General features: G+C 41.2%; 1 protein-coding gene across 2 annotated transcripts in view; it reads right to left on the bottom strand.

Moving 5' to 3' along the window:
* LOC131232446 (uncharacterized) overlaps positions 1–18,389 on the bottom strand; it is a 32,365-nt gene that overhangs the window by 12,304 nt on the left and 1,672 nt on the right. The gene's annotated exons all lie outside the window — the stretch shown is intronic.

Here is an 18,389-nt window from a genome sequence, read left to right as displayed (position 1 = left end):
TGTGCGATTAGTGGATCTAGGAAAATGTTCAGATCATGGCATGGTTGTGGAACAGTATGGAAACATCTGTTGGTGAGAATGTGATATTTCTAGATATTGTAAAAGAGGCATGAGATGCATTACAAGAGATGTATTCATATCAATTGTTTGAAGAGATATTTGCATTCCAACAATGAGATAAATCCCTCGGTGAATATTATTCGATATTTAAAAGAACGTGGGAGGAGCTGAATATATATTAGCCACTTAATAGTGATTTGGAGAAACAACATCAGGAACATGCAGAGTTGTTTGTGGCTAAACTTCTACCTAGCTTAAAACCAAAATATGAGCCAATGCGTGTGCAAATCTTGGGTGGCAAGAATATTCCATATCCAAATGCTTACTTTTAACGTATATCTCTTGGCTCTACGGGTGGAGTCACTGGTAATTCTGCTCTAGCATAATTTGTTGGATTAGGCAAAGGTGTTGGTCGTGGTGGCCAGGGTAATCAAGGTGGTTTTGGTGATACAAGAGAAGATTGTGGTAGAAGTCATAGACACAGGAAGTGTACTCACTATGGGCGTACATATTACACTGTTGAGAAATGTTGGGACATCCATGGGAAGCCAGTTTGGGCAAATCATGCATCTTATTCTAAAGAGTGATAGGTCTCATTCTACTGATACTACTACAACTAAGCAACCAAGTACATTTTGTGACATAGTCACACTCACTAAAGATGGGTATTTCAAGTTATTGAAGAATCAACCTATCTCTGATGTTACTCCCACTTCTACAACTACATTCATGAACTTAGGCATGGCTTGTTTAGGGGTCCAAATCCTCTGCTCCATGGGTCATTGACTCTGGGGCCTTTTGACCATATGACAATTGAGTCTAGTGCCTTTTCCATTATTGATAAGTTGTTGTAAAGTCCATAGGTCACATTAGAATATTGTACCCAATCCAAAGTGCATGAATGGCAATTGTTCATCCAAGATCATTTCTTTCATTTGCATTTGTTCTCTATGTACCTAAATTTCCTTTTAGTCTTATATTTGTTAGTAAATTCATAAAATCACTTAACTACTCTCTAACTTTCTATCCTTCAAGATGTGTTTTCCAGGATCTAAGGATAAAGAAGAAGATTGGTGGAGGATATGAAAATGTTGGTCTTTACTATCTTGATCGTGAAGTAGTTGGAGCAGTAGCACAGAACAACCTTTCCTTACCGATGCCATTGTCGCCTTTGGTCACATGTCCTTGAATATTCTCAAAAGTGTAATTCATTCATTATCATTTATGTCATCTTTAGATTGTGAAGTTGGTGAGTCAAGAATCATCGAGTCACTTTCCTGCCACGTATAGAAAATCGTAGTCTAGATCCGCTTTCTTTAATTCATTCAAATGTTTGGGGACCTGTTTAGGTCTGTAGTTAGTCATGGTATAAGTGTTTTTTTTATTATTTATTTTTTGCTTTTGTTGATGACTTTTCAAGAATGACTTGGCTTTAATTAATGAAAGCAAGATTTGAATTCTTCTCTATTTTTAAAATCTGTCATATTGAAATCAATTTATCTTGAAAGTGTGTTTCATTTAAAAAATGTTAAAGAATATACATACATATATATATATATATATATATATATATCCAATTATTTTAGCTTTTATTTATTTATTTATCTAAAAATGATATTTTGCATCAAACATCGTATACCCACACTTCATAACAAAACGGTGTCGCAAAATGGAAAAACCGTCTTGCTTGAGGTGACACATGCCTTGTTAATTCATCTAAATGTTCCAAAAAAGAAAAAAGAAAAAAAAAAGAGTGATGTAGTTTTTATAACATGATACCTAATCAATCGAATGCCCACTACTATCTTAATAGCCCAATCACCTCATGCAGTTTTGTTTCCAGGTTTTCCATTGTTCTCTTTGCCCCTAAGATTTTTTAGGTGCATACGTTTTGTTCATCACTTAGAGCCAACCACGATAAATTAAATCCTATAGAAATTACATATATTTTTCTTGGGTCCTTGTCTTCGAGGACAATATATTTATGCCGATGTTATCTTCTTTTGAATTCACTCCATTCTTCTCAAATGACAGTAGATCTCTCGATTTGGAAGCTTCACCATCAGTGCTTGTGCCCATTCCAGTTGAAGAAGACACTGTTCAATCACCTCCTTCCACTAGTTCGTTCATTCCTATTGTTGCGTTTGTATTCAAAGTCTACTCATGACAAAAATTGGGAATAGTGCCATTAACCATGATGTGACAGTCATCATATCTTCTTCCGAGCTTGTTAATCCAATGACTTCACCTAGATCTCCTGATTCGTCTGATATCCCTATTGCTCTGAGGAAAGGTGTGTGTGTGCGCGTGTGTACTGACCATCCTATCTCCAAATTTATTTCTTTTCAGTGTTTGTCTTCCATATTCCGCAAATTTGACTTGTCTTCATTACCTCATTCTGTTCATAAATCATACCTAGAAGCCTTGCAACATAAGGAGTGAAAGCTATAGAAGACAAAATTGTTGCACTTCATTAAAATAACACTTGGGAGTTAACTGGTCTTCCTACCAGTAAGCGTAATATGGGTTGTATATCATAAAATTTCAGCCTAATGATACACTTGAATGATTGAAGGGTCGCCTAGTTGCTAAGGGATACACTCAAACTCTCGACATCAACTATACCAAGACCTTCTTTCTGTTGTTGTTAATCATGGATGGGATGACTCATCTTTTAGCTTGATGTTAAAAATGTCTTTCTTCATGCTAATCTCACAAACAGGTCTATATGGAGTAACCACTTAGGTCTGTTACTTAAGAGGGAGTCAGATAAGGTTTGAAAACTGAGAAATGAGATTTATGGGTTGAAGCAGTCACCACGTGTATGGTTTGATAAATTCAATAAGGTTTGTTGCTTTAGAGAGTGTTAATGACTGTGGATGTGGATCATATAACTAAGGGGCTGAATAGTGGCATGGCCCACCTGGTGTGCTTTGTCCATGTATCCCCTTAGTCTATGGGGTAAACCTAAAGTACACATGTCATATTGAAAATTAGTGAGGGTTAATTTTGGGATTTTTTTTACTTAAAATATAAAGGAAGAGAGGAGGGGCTGGGAGCCCAAATTCATTCTCTTTATTCTCTTTTCCCTGTCTCTTTTTCTCTCCGTTTTCTATTTCTTTTTGCTTCTACATAATTCTGCACAATCAATAGCATGAAAATTGACAATCAAATAGGTCCAATCATCATCTTAAAGCATTTGGTAGATAGATCCCACCTTGTATTTCTTATGATTCTAAAGTAACACTTGATTTAATGATTCTAACCATGTGATTTATGGCTCGTAAAAAAACGGACAATTGTAACAAATTGGCCCATTCAAAGGGTTACGATCATCTGATTGGCATGATTCTTGCACCATGGCCTTCTCCTAATGAATAAATGGTTGAGATCAACAACAGTTCACCGAGTGTGCCATTTAAAAGGTTTGGGTACGTTGCTGAAGTCCCCGTGTCCCCAAACCTTTTGAATGACACGTGGGATACCCAATCATCGATTGGGATGATTCATTCAATAGTACCAATGGGCACAAGCCATGGTGCAAAAATCACATTGATTGGATGATCTTAACCCTTTCAATGATGCCATTTTTTATTTTCTTTATTTATTTATTTTTTTTTTAAGGCAATTAAACTAGACTTTTATGAAGAGAAGCACGAGGTGGCATATAAGCTATAGCCGAAGCAAAAAAGGAAAATTTACACTACTCAAGGGATTTTGTACAAAAGGCCCATTCTACAACAAAAAGCTTATCCTTACAAAGACCCCCATCACAAAGCTTGATTCATTTCAAAAACATCTCCCATTTCTTTCTCCCCAAACTAACCACAAGGTGGCCAACAAAACTAGCCTCCAAGTAGTTGTCAATTGTTTCCCAAGCCCCACAGCATGCTAAGTCATAAATAAATCTCCAACCAAACCTGACATAACCCACGACATATCGAACAGCCTAAGCATACTACACAACTTCCACGCAACCAGGCAACGGATAAGCAGGTGATCAACTGATTTAGCATCTGCCTTACACATCACAGACACGTTAGGAAGCACCATTGCCCTCCTTTAAAGTTTGTCAACGATCAAGGCTCTCTTCCTCCCAACTAGCCAACCAAAGACCATAACTTTCGAAGGAGCACCATAGTGCCACACATAAGACATATATGCACGACCCATCCCCTGGCGTTGATCGAAGCAGATAGTAGACAGACCGAATCAAAAAGCAGCTCAATTTATCCTCTAACTAGACCATCCTGTCCCGATCTTCTCTCATTCAATAGGTTTCTTCGGCAAAGAGGGGACCAAACGATCACATTGTTGCTGATAGAGAAGTGTCTAGAGACCAAAACATTATCCTCCAGAGATAAATGAGCAAATCTTGGAAACACATGCTGAAGAGGGATTTGCCCTATCCACAAATCCTCCCAAAATCAAATTCTCTCCCCATTACCAAGAGAGAATCGACCCCCTCATCAAACTTATCATTCAAAGTAGAAACCCCATTCCAAATTCTAAACCCTCCAAAAAGAGTAGTTTTTGACCCACCAACCTCCTACTTGACTACCTCCCACCACAAGGACTCCTCTTCCAATCTAAATCTCCACAACATTTTTCCCAGAAGAACTTTATTCAACTTTTCCAGATCTCCAATACTAGCCCCACCTCTTCCATAAGGGTTGCGCACTTCTTCTCAGACTACGAGGTGGAATTTTTTCCTGTCTTCCATCCACTGCCACAAGAAGTCATGCCTCAGCCTTTCCAGTCTAACCAGAACAGGTTTTGAACAGTTGAAGAGGGCATGGAGTATAAGGGCATATTCGACAAAGCTAACTTGATAAGAGTAAGCTGACCACCAAAGGATATGTACCGACTTCCATATAGATAATTTCCTTTCGAACCGCTCTACAACAACTCACACAAATGCAGTGCTTTGCCGGTTTCCCTATGCAAATGGGCAAGCCAAGAGAAGTCGAGGGGGAAATTCCCGCACTGCAAAAAAATAAAATAAAAAATCCCGGTCATCCACCCTACCTTTCCACATACATCCGCACACTCAACCAATTTGTTACAATCATCCATTGTTTATGAGCCATAGATCACATGATTAGAATCATCAAACTAAATTGATATGTTGGAATCATAAACAATGCCGAGTGGGATCTATCTAGTAGATGTTTCGAGATGATGATTGGAGCTATTTTATTTCTCCATTTTCCATGCCATTGATCAAACGCTTAGGTTCATCCATTGGCCTGATTTTTTCACCATGGCTTGCTTGAACAGTTCAGATCAATAAATAGGCTATCCCATGAGCCACTTAAAAGCTTCGGGTACATTACTAACATCCCCATGACGGTGGGGGCATTAGCAAAACCCATTACATATCATATATTGGATATGTGTGTGTTAGCAATGGGGCTTATGTGTGAACTCAATTAAAACAGACATGCGAGATAAAGCTATAGAGCCAACAGGAAGCCCAAGTCTCTCGAAATGAGATCTTTGCCTTTTGGGTCATGTATGTACTAATGTACTTGGGTGATATATGATGCATGATTGACTTGAATTGGAATTGCAAATTTTTTTTTTTTATTTGGATTGAAATAACTTGAGATTCCCATTTGTTTTAGTGTTGCCATTTTAGTTTTATTCATTTGGCATGTGCAAGTGGTAATGGGACGGAGTGGGCTCGTAATAGACACATAAACTGTCATATGGGCTGGGCTTGATTTTATTTTATTTTACTTATTTATTGGACATGGCGAGGCTTGGGCTAGAATAGAGAATTTTAGGCTAGGATTGGGCAGCATGAAGCCCGGCACGACCCAGCCTGTTGACAGCCCTACTTGCAACGGCTGATCCAGGTGGCACTTTTTCATGTCTTTACTACAGAATTGGTAGTTGGTACCGAGGAAGATACACAGACTGTATAAGGATTTATGGTGTCTAACATTGAAGCTAATATACTTTACAAGTTGTGCAAGATTGGAAAGGGTCCTCCAAGAGAAGCTAATACTATTTTTTTTATGGAGCCCTTCGAGAACTAGTATGAATTTACAAATTACAACATGGACATATACATGTGCAACCTAGAACATTGTTGTATGTTCGGAAGCCAAAACTGGAGTACACGAACTCAACATATGCAGGAGCTTTAAAGGAAAACGTAATTCTTTGCAATGCCTTGAAAACCCATGTTATTAAAGAACCAACCAGTGTTTGAAATATCGGTATCGTGTTACGTTTCGCGTCCTTGGGATACAAATACATATCGGTTATCGCACGAGATATATAATTTGTATCGGGAAATTTATCGCGCCTTTTGAAAATCATGGGGAAACATCAGGAAAATGGTTGAACTTTTCAATGAAACTTCACGGATTGTTACCTTAATACACACATTTAAATTATAACATTTCAAAAAAGAACTGCACTCGTTTTTCTTTTCTTTTTTCTTCTTTGAAAGGCAACGAAGAATTCATTAAAAGGAAAGAAAGCAGACCGTTGAGATAGCAAACTGAGAACAGCCAAAAAACAAAGAAAAAACAAAGCACAAAGCACAACGGGAAAGAGAAAAAAGAGAAAAAAAAAAAAAAAACAAACAAACATGGGACTGCCCAACGAGAACGAATACAGAAGAAACAAAAAGAACCCACGAAACCAAAGACCAAAAATAGGGCACAACTACGTCACATTAGACTGAAAGTCTGAAAGAAGAGGAATGTTGCTGATGTTTGTGGAGTTGCAGGCCCATTCAGAGAGAAAGTGCTGGATTCTCTTGATCACATAGATGACGGAGTGGGACTCGTCTCTAAAACAACGGCAATTTCTTTCTTCCCAGATGGCCCACCAAGCAGCAAGAAGAGTGGATCTCCACACCGCAGATCTGTTCTTTCCCAGGGGAACCCCGTGCCAAGCAGCGAGGACGCTATTTGTGGAATTAGGAAAGGACCAGGAAATATTGAATTTGGATAGGATAGTCGACTAAACTGTATTGAAGTAAGGGCAATGAACGTACAGGTGGTCCGTCATTTCTTCATTTAACAGGCAGCAACAGCAGATATTCGTTAATATCATCCCTCTTTTCCTCAGATCATCTATAGTGAGCACTTTTCTCTTTCCGACCAGCCACCCAAAGACAGCAATCTTTGGAGGAACCTTGTATTTCCAGATCTTCGTAGTAGGCACCTCCTCAAAATTTTCTATCTTCTTATCAAGAAATCGGTACAAAGATTTAACCGAGAACAGGCCCTTGCTGTCAAGGGACCACACGAGCTTGTCTTGCTGATTCGGGTCAGGATGGCAGTTCCCTATCCGCTGGAGAAGACTCACATAAGATTCAACTTCCCAATCATAAAGACTTCTCCTGCAGGGAGGAGCCCAGACCACAACGTTTCCTTGGAAGGAGTAACAATCGACCACTAAGATCTTTGGGTGGGCTCTTTCCTTGGAAGGAGCCCACCCAAATATCCTCCCAGAAATCGGATTTTGTCCCCTTTCCCCATGGAGAAACGACATTGACTCTGCACCTCCCTATGGCAGAATAGACTTCCTCGCCAAACAGCAGAAGCGCTGCTACTTGGCACACCCTTAGTCCACTAGCCCTCAGCCAATTTCTCATATTTACACTTGATCAACCTGTTCCATAGGGTCCCTTCTTCTGTTCCAAGTCTCCACCACCATTTGCCGAGAAGGGCACGATTCATGGCTTTGAGATTTCTGATTCCAGCAACTCCATCATGAAAGTGTTTGCACACATCTGTCCAAGCAACCAAATGAAACTTTTTTCTGTCCTCGCTACCATGCCATAGGAAATCCCGTCTGAGCTTCTCGAGGATGTTTAATATCTTTGTCGGACATTTATAAAGGGACATGAAATATAAGGGGAGATTTGAGAGTGCCGCTTTTATCAAAGTAAGATGGCCCCCTAGCGAAAGATATCTGCATTTCCATCGTGCAAGATAGAGCTCGAAACGATTGATGATTTTATCCCAAAACATCATCAGGGGCTTGCCAGTACATAAGGGAAGACCAACGAAACTCGTAGGGAGACTGCCTAGGGAACAACCAAAGAAATCAGCAAAACTACGAGTCTTGGACTCACTGATATTAACACCAGTGTTTTCAGTAGCGTGCGTAGCGTAGCGGTAGCGTACGCTACGTAGCGTAGCGTAGCAAAATCCCTACGTAGCGTAGCAGGTAGCGTATATCCCCTGTAGCGTGCGCTACAGGGGTCGTAGCATACGCTACGGCTTCGTAGCGTGTAGCGCAGGTAGTGTGCGCTACCTGTAATTTTGGGGAGAGCATCGTAAATGCCAAAAAATAAAATATAAAATATAAAAAAAATGTAAGAAGGTGATTTCGGTACCTGTAGAAGAGGTACGCCTGATCGGAAGAAGAATTCGGTGGGCCTTGATCGACAACAGTTGAGTTTCGGTCTTCTGCAGGTACGAAAAAACCTCCCCTTTTTCTTTTTTTTCTTCGAATGGATGAAAATTTTCAAAATCAACGAGAATTCCGACGAATAATCTGCGATCTCTCAGGAATTTTGGTTCGATTCGAACATTTGGGTTCGAAATGGAAACCCTCAGATTGGGATTTGGGTTCCAGAGAGAAACGAGAAACCCTATTCCCCTTTCGAAAATGGCATCGGACCCTTTTTTCAGGCGCGGATTAGCTACTGACAGGTTTAGTAGCTAGACTCGCTACTGAAGTGACGTCACCACGTTCCGTGGGCCCCACCATGATGTATGTTTTGTATCCACACCTTCCATCCATTTGTAGATATCATTTTAGGACAATATCCAAAGAATGAGTTAAATCCAAAGCTTCAGTGGACCCCAACACAGAAAACAGTGGGGACAGTGCCGCCCACCATTAAAAACTTTTGAAGGACACAAAAGTTTTAGATCAACTGATATTTGTTTTTTTGTTTTTTTTTGAAAGGCAAGAAGATATCATTAAAAACAGAAGGGAAAAACAAAAAAAGAGAAAACCCAAACAAAAGAGGGGCTGCTGAGGAGGCAGACCGCCATTACACCCCTAAAAATAAAAAATCATGGCTTAAAAGATCTTTGACATTAGAGGACCACTCAATCATAAGACGCTTGGCCCCTGAAGCTCCTCCAAATGACTATCTTCACCTTTCCTAGATGAACACCCTGCCACGCTTGAAGGAATTGAGTAACTTCACCTGGGAAACACCAAGAAAGATTAAAGCTGTTCATGATGTCAGCCCAAATGGCTTGGGCGAAGCGACAGTGCAGCAGCAGATGATCGATAGTCTCTTCGGATTGCATGCAGCATAAGCAAATATTGGGGATGATCATCCCTCTCTTCCTCAGATTGTCTACCTTTAATATTTTCTTTTTCCCTACTAGCCATCCAAAGGCAACGATTTTGGGAGGAGCAGCATAATTCCACAGGAAAGAAAGATTTGGCTTAGGATCAGCCTGTTGAAAGTGAATGTGGTTGTAAAGGGATCGAACAGAGAAGAGGGAAGACTTGTCTGGTTTCCAGAAAATGTTATCATCTAATGAAAGCGAGGGGGCTGCAGAGTAGAGAGTTTGAAGGAGATCAGTAAACTCTGGGATCTCCCAATCCTGAAGCGCTCTTCTGCACGTAACATTCTAGACGATTTGCCCACCAACTTCAGAATAGTGATTAGCAACGAAAGATTTTTTGGAAGAGGCAATGTGGTAGGAGGTGGGGAATCTGATTTTAAGCGGATGATCTCCGATCCATATGTCTTCCCAAAAACGAAGTTTGGTACCGTTGCCAAGCACAAAACCAACATTAGGAAGAACTTTCCGTTCCATTTTCATGATTCCCTGCCAGATATAAGAAACTTTATGTGAAGGCAAATGTTTAACCCACCAGCCCCCAGTGGATGTGCCGTACTTTCCTTTGATTATGGAGCTCCATAAACTGTCTTGATCTGCCGCTATACGCCAAATCCATTTTCCAAGAAGAGCTTGATTCATAACTTTCAAATCTTTAACTCCCGCTCCCCCATCAGCGAACCGAAGGCATACCTCTGACCATTTTAAAAGGTGAAACTTTTTCCGAACTTCCTTACCTTGCCATAAGAAACCCCACCTCGCTTTATCAATTGCTTCTCTAACTGGGGTCGGACAAATGAGGAGTGACATGAAGTAAATCGGAAGATTGGAGAGGGTAGATTTTATCAGTGTTAGACGGCCGCCTAAGGAGAGGTATCGACTCTTCCATCTAGACAGGTACGATTGAACTCTAAAAATCACTTTGTCCCAAATGGATATTGGGGGATGACCAGGACAAAGCGGTAAGCCGACAAAATAAGACCGCAACGAATCCGCAGCACAGCCGAATAATTGGGCGAAACTTTCGACTTCCGATCTTTCCATGTTTATCCCAAAAATTTTGGATTTAGCCTAATTCACCTTTAAACCGGAAATAGCTTGGAAGCAACAGATAGAAGTTCAAAGATTGGCCACCTTCTCGACCGAGGCTTCAGAAAAAATTAGAGAATCATCAGCATACTGTATGTGTGTGATAGGCCTTGGCATCCCTTTGATGTGAATCCCTTGAAGAATGCCCTCATCTTGCCCTCTTTGAAGCATTTTGGACAAAGCCTCGCCTACCATGAGAAATAAGAAGGGAGAGAGAGGATCTCCCTGTCTCAAACCTCTAGAACTTTCGAAGAATCCTTTTGGGGAGCCGTTTAATAGTATGGAAAAGTAGGCTGATCCGGTGCATTGACGTATCCACCCTCTCCATTTCTCTCCAAATCCCATCCGCTGCAGCATATATTGTAAGAAATCCCAGTCCACATGGTCATAGGCTTTTTCGATGTCCAGATTACAGATAATACGCTTCCGACCCGATTTGACGCTCGCATCCAGAACTTCGTTCACACTGAGGGCTGCATCTACAATCTGCCTACCTGCAATAAACGCACTCTGGTTATCTAAAATAAACTGCCCCATTACCTTTGACAGACGTGAAGCCAGAACCCTGGCCAGGATCTTGTAAGGCCCCCCTAGTAAGCTAATGGGCCTGAAATCTTTAGGAGCAGCTGCACCCGTCATTTTAGGAATCAAGGCTATAAAGGTAGCTCCTAAGCTAATTGAGATTCTGCTTCTGTTGTGAAATTCATTGAACCATTCCAAAATATCAGTCTTGATAACCTCCCAAAAGTGAGAAAAGAAAGAGATCGGGAAGCCATCCGGGCCCGGGGCTTTGTCTGCCCCTAAGGAATCGATAGCCCGTTTAATTTCTTCAATAGAAAAAGGGGCCTCTAAAGATACCGATTCCTCCGCTGAGATAGCATTAAATTGGATACCATCGAGCTTAGGCCTGCACCATTCTTCTCCTTTGAGAAGGGACCTAAAATAGGCAATCATTTCCTCTGCAATTTCATCTGTCTTCTTTTCGAATTCCGTTCACCAAAATACTAAAAATTCTGTTATTTGAAGCATGCATATTAGCCATTGAATGAAAGAATCGAGTGTTCCTGTCGCCTTCCTTTAACCACTTCAGATGAGCCTTTTGTTTCCACGAAATTTCTTTTTGAAGGAGACTGTTAGAAATGCCTTGAATCAGCTGAATTCTTCTGGCCTGTAACTCAGGAGCAAGAGGGCAATTTTCCGCCTGGGCATCGAGGACCGACAATTCTGCTATCAGCCTGTCTGTAACCTGTTCCTGATTTCGAGATTCTCTGATATGCCATTGTTTTATCTCTTTCTTTAGCAACTTTAATTTAGATGACAATCTGAAGTCTGCTGAGCCGTTGACTTGGAAATTTGTCCACCAATCAGCAACCATTTTGGAGAAACCCTCTGTTTTCAACCACGATAGATCAACTGATATTTGTATTTTCCCTTATTTTGTGTTTTTTGGAACATTTGAATAGGTTGGATTTCAAGTAAACATTATGGTGGGCCTAAGGATAGTTTCAACGGTGGGAATCACTTTCCCTACTATTTTCAGTGGTGGGGTCCACTACAGCTTTTTATCTGCCTCGTTCTTTGGTTCATGCCCTAAAATGATATCTCAAAATGGATGGACGGTGTGGATACAACACATACATCTTAATGGGGCCCACAGAACTTGGTGACGTCACTTCAGTAGCCCACTCGCTACTCAACCTCTCAGTATCTAATCCGCGTCCTTTATTTTGGGGATGCTACTCATGTTACAGTCGTGAGTCGCAGCGTCATGGGCCCCATTATGATGTAACGTATTTTATCTGCTCCGTCCATCTATTTTGGACACTCATTTTATGGAATGAGCTAAAAAAAAAAAAAATGAGTTAGATCCACATTTCAGGTGGACCACACCACGGGAAACAATGTGATTGAACGTTTGCCATTAAATTTTTTTTTAAGGCCCATTGTTCGTTTTTTTTGAATTTTTTTTGATGTGGAGACAAAATAACTTGGTATTTTCAGTTTTTTCCTGATTTTTTCCCTTTTAAAATGCCGATTACTGTCGGTTTTATGTTCTTTATACTTGTATTGTACTTAATGCTCTTAACTTTGGGATTTTTATTTTGAAGAATGTGACATTTATATATTTTTCTTTTTTCTTACTATTTAATATTTATCATATATATATATATATATATATATATATATATATATATATATATATATATATATATATATATAATTTTAAAAAAATAGAAGTATTGTGTAGCTTACGCTACACGCTACGAAGGGTTGAACACTACGCAACACGCTACCGCTATTTAAAACACTGATTAACACCTATCATTGTCAACTTGCTGAGGTTAACTTTAAGGCCTGAAATCGCTTCGAAACAACGAATGGTTGTACGCAAATTACCCACTTTATCCCAGTCGGCCTTGCAAAAGAGGAGCGTGTCGTCTGCAAATTGGATATGAGAGATGGGGTGTTCCATATCTTTAATCTGAAAACCCCCTATAATACCTTTCGCCTGCCCTTTCCTCAACATACGCGAAAAAGCCTCGACCACGATGAGAAAAATGGACGGGGATAGCGAATCTCCCTGCCGAAGACCTCTAGAACTTTTGAAAAAGCCTTTTGGAGATCCGTTGATGAGGACCGAGTATATAGCTGAGCCGACACAAGCCTTTATCCAATTTAACCATTTGGTACCGAATCCCATCCGTTGTAGCATATACAGAAGGAAATTCCAATCAACGTGATCGTAGGCCTTCTCTAGATCCAGTTTGCATAAGATTCCTCTTGACCCGGATTTATGACTAGAGTGCAGACATTCGGCAGCCATGAGAGCACTATCAATAATTTGCCTACCCTGAATGAAGGCGCTTTGGTGGTGAGATATAATCTTGTCCATAACTCCTTGAAGGTGATTGGCGAGAATTTTGTATGGACTACCGAGAAGACTGATAGGACAGAAGTTATGGAGAGAGTCTGCCCGCTATACCTTCAGAATAAGGACAATGAAGGTAGCCCCAAGCGCGTTTGATAGATGGCCTCTTTCATAAAATGCATTAACGAAATCGAGGATGTCCCCCTACAGCAACTCCCAGAAATGCTGAAAAAATAAGATAGGAAAGCCATCTGAGCCCGGGGCTTTGTCCCCTGCCAGGGATTGAATCGCCAGTTTTACCTCATCAAAAGAGAAACTAACTTCCAGGGTAGCAACATCTAGCACAGAAATCCGATCCATAGGCAGAAAGTCCAAATTGGGTCTGTGATGGGTGTCTGACTTGAGAAGATTGGAGAAGAAAGAGATGGCCTCATCTGAGATCAGTTGCTTATCTTCTGTACGCTCCCCATTTATCGAGAGACAGTTAATCTTATTGATTCTTGCCCGAGCACTTGCCATAGCATGAAAGTATCGAGTGTTTTTATCACCTTCCTTTATCCATTTACACTTAGCCTTCTGCCTCCAAGAGATCTCCTCCTCTAAAATCCTAGCTGAGTAAACATTGATGAGCTCAGCACGTCTGGACCACGTGTTACAATCTATCGGCGCATCTTCGTTTGCAACATCAATGGAATGGATTTGACCCAAAATGCCTTCGGTTTCGGCCTGCCATTTGAATAGGAAATCCGATTTCCAAGCTTTAAGTTTGATTTTTAACAAGCTCAGCTTTTTACAGAGTCTAAAACCTGCGAAGCCATCTACCTTCAGCTCCTTCCACCAATCAGAAATGAGATTATCGAAACCCTATATCTTCAGCCACGAGATATCGAAACGAAACGGCTTCGAACCCCAATTTTCCTCTTCCATAGAAAGAAGAATCAGCGAGTGGTTAGACGTAGGCCGAGGTAGAGACTTCTGAGTAATATTCGGAAAAGCTTCAGTCCAATTAGTTGATACCAGAAAACGATCTAACCTTGCAAAAGAGGGCGGAGAATGCAGATTTGACCAAGTAAAACTGGATCCGGACAGTGGGATATCTATCAACTCATGATCATCAATTCAGCGAGAACCGAGAAAAAGATTGCATCGCAACCAGGCTGAGAGTGCTCCTCCGCATACAGAGTAATATTAAAGTCACCTCCGATACACCACGGGCCGTCGAAAATTTCCTTGGCAGTATGAAGATCCTTCCAGAAGTCAGATCTCCTGTCAGCATGGTTAGGCCTGTAGACCAAAGAAATGAGAAAGGATAAATTGGATCCAATCTGATTAAGGACCACCGAAACCAAGAATTCACCAATCCGACTACGCTCCATTGACTAGATCTCCGAATTCCAAGCAATAAGAATTCCACCCGCACTGCTTGCCGCGTTTGAAACCTCTCACTTAACATTTCGAGCTTTCCAAAGAGAGTCCAAGAGATGAGCCGAGAAATTCTGGACCTTAGTTTCCTGAAAGCAAATGATGTCAGCTTTACTTCTTCCCGTAATATCTTTTATCAGACAATGCTTCTCCTTGGATCCCACCCCTCTAACATTCCATGACAGAATTTTCATCTTAGAACCGATCTTCCCCTACAACCACCACGGATAACGCTTTCTGTTGGCTCCAAACAATGACCAGGGCAGGTCAGAAAGCTCGACAACTCTCTATTTCTGATGGGCTTGGCATGAAACTTTCTTGGAGCTTTATGACATTTCAAAGGTTTGCCTCAAGCTTCAATGCAATGGAAGAGGGCCAAAAAATCTTCAGGATGGTCTCCGAAAGAGAGACCTAAGGATCTTCCGATGTGGCCCATAGCATCTCGGATCCACTGTTTTTTCTGGATGGAGGCAGCCAGTTCTAATCTTGAGGCCGCAACCTCCGTTTCCGTTTGTTGAGATGGGGATACCATTCTAATTTGTAGCGACTTAGCATCTATAATGTGCCCTCCTTCACCTTCCTAGAATAAGGCAATCAGAGCGGAGTCTGCCATGATTTGTGAGTCTGAGATGGCAATCAGAGCGGAGTCTGCCATGATTTGTGAGTCTGAGATGGATGGCGGCGATGAACCGATCAACGATCTGTAGCATTCAGTCGAGAGGATGGACACAGCGGACGGAGAGTCTGAAAGGTCCCTATCCCCCGGGGGCAAGGATAGAGGAGGCAGCTCGGCCTCTCGCCGCAGAAGCTGGAGGTCAACGCTCCTAAGGAACTCGGGAAGGGACCCCGAAAGATTTGCGCACCTGTTAAGCATGGGGGAGGAGAGGATGGGGAGATTTAGATTGAGGGAGGCATGAAGCGTGGGAGCCCGGTCGTCCGTGATAACTGGGTCCAGAGGAGCGAGTCTCGGGGATGCGCGAGGAGTCTCCGGATGAGAGCCATCTGTCAAGTGAAAATCCTCACGTGCGGAATGTGTAGGATCGCACGAGCTTTCCGCATGCTTACAATCGAGGTCCGAGGGCATCCCTGCCGTCCATATGTTGCCAGCTTCTTCTGGAAAAGTCACCCGACACGTGTCGGGTGCGCAGACAGTGGTTGAAACACGCTGCCCGAGGGTCTCTGCATCGTCCACGTAAGGATCACAACCGTGATTTTCACGCCATCTTTCAGTCGCTTGGTAAGGTGAATCTGCAGAGTATTGGATTTGGCGGCCCTTCAGGATTGGTACTCCAGCGAAGTATATAGTCCGTGCACCATCGTCCGCCTCTCCATGCACAACACTGACAGCGGCAACCTTTGCCCCTTCTCTAGATCTCCATAGATCTCCCCATCTTGGAATCGGATCGTTTCTGTGTTCCAATTGAACTAGAAGATGGAGACAGCGATCTTCAGTCTATATCTGAATTACAGATGGAACTGGCATCCCCTTTTTCCTATGAACCAACACTCTGATTACTCCCATCTCTTCGTCCAACATAGTTTTGGGATCCACCTGAATGAGGATTCCAAGCCCGGCAGCCTCGGCAAGGAAAAATCCTTCGTTCCAAAGCTCTAAAGGAACCGACCATATCAACATCCAAACCTCTTCATATCCGAACAAGGAAAACTCCTCCCAACTCTGAATAGAGGCTATCGACCCGTCCTTAAATAACACTCCTGCCATGATTAATAGGTCAATGTTATACTCAGGCTTTACCCTGATCCATAGCTCATTAAAACCTAGTGGCTCGATCATGTAGGAAGATTTTGGTATGCTGCAGCTCTCTCCTAGCCAACGAATGACTTGAGACATAGAGGCGCCCTCCCTGGTTATAGCTACCACCGAGTTTAAGAGATTTTTTTTGGCTTTCGCAATAACCATAGAGTCAACGAAAATGCAAAGCTCTCTTCGACGAAAATGCAAGTGCACTCTTCAACTTCTTCTTCGCTTTATGTTCCCCTCGGATGAAGCTGACACGTTGGTTTGGAGCAGCCATAGTTCGGGTCAATTTACAGTGAAGTCCTTTTATTCAATGCTATGCCCCCAATCATCATGTCTTGAAGGTCCCTTCACCTATCATTTTTGGTCCTTCGGGGCTCCTCTTACGGTGTTGGCTAGAAGGAATGTTTTGACAATCAACAACCTCCATAAGTGTGGGATGCCCATTACAAACAGGTGTTATCTATGCAAACAAGATGAGGAGTTAGTTGATCATCTTTTTGTGTTTTGTCCCTTCACCTTCAAAATCTGGATGCACTTCATAGCTCTTTTCAGGTTACAGTGGGTCGTGCCAAGATTAGTTGGGGAATTGCTTTGGTCATGGGAAAGGGGAGGAATGGCCAAGGAGGCTAAAGGTGTGTGGCAGCTGATTCTTCCCGCAGTTTGGTGGGCTGTTTGGGGAGAGCGGAACAATCATTGTTTCCGAGATATTGAAGGATCTTGTGAAGTGGTGATAGCTCGTGTTAGAGCTCCAGTTCATGGGTGGGCTTTGTCCCAAAATGTTGCTAAGGATGATGTTTCTAGGGTCCTTAGGATATAATTTTTTCTGTTTCCGTTTGTATTCTTTTCCCGTTGAGGTCATCTCTAGGCTTTTATAAATTTTCTAACCTTCAAAAAAAAAAAAAAAAAAAGTGCACATAATAGATTTCCTTCGTATAGGGTCCTAAGTTATGTGTTGTCTGACTAAACTAATGCAACTATATTCAAATTGAATGCACAACATTTAGAGTGTATGTGATGATCATTTCATCAAACACTCCTAAATACTTCGAAATTAGTCTCAATTGACAGCGAGTTGAAGAGAAATATATATATATATAAAATTTATTAATTTTTAATTAAAAAAGTTTTTTATTTTTCGAAAATTGACAAGGACTTAACAAATCAATAGATCAGCCTTCGTACATGCTTGATTTCATGTTTAGAGAGCAACATTGCAAGCAATTTGGAAGGAATCGAGGAAATTTCAAAATTTCTCCAATTTTCCCAAAATCGGACCACTTACACTCAATTTTCAAAATTAGAGTGTATGTGATGATCATTTCATCAAATACTCCTAAATACTTCAAAATAAGTCTCAATTGACAACTGGTTGAAGGAAAAATTCGAAAAAAAACATGGAGAACATGAAGAACCAATAGATATCAAAATTAAAGGTCCAACTCCATGACTTTTCATGCAAAAAATGAAGAACCAATGAAATTGTAACTATTTGACACTAATTTAACATAATTTTAACCAAAAAAAAAAAAAAAAAGAAAGATCGGAAATTGAAAATGTCACCAGATCAAACATGTGGGATATATCGGCACTACCTGTGCGTTTCGTATCGGACAGGTGCGATACAAGACATATTGTGGGATATATCGACCGGTGCGATACAAGATATATCGTAGGATATATCGACCGATATCATTGATATTTAAAACATTGGAACTAACAACTTTTAAAGCTGTAAAAGAGGTTTAGGAGCGGTAAGTCATGATGCGCAAGGAGATCGCTGCCTTGGAGAAAATGAGACATGACAATCGGTTCCATGTCCAACTGGTGTTAAACCAAAGATAATTGCAAT

Source organism: Magnolia sinica, chromosome 18, assembly GCF_029962835.1.
Source record: "Magnolia sinica isolate HGM2019 chromosome 18, MsV1, whole genome shotgun sequence".
NCBI lineage: Eukaryota > Viridiplantae > Streptophyta > Magnoliopsida > Magnoliales > Magnoliaceae > Magnolia > Magnolia sinica.
The sequence above is the reverse complement of the archived record's forward strand: the minus strand, read 5'-3'. Positions and strand labels throughout refer to the sequence as shown.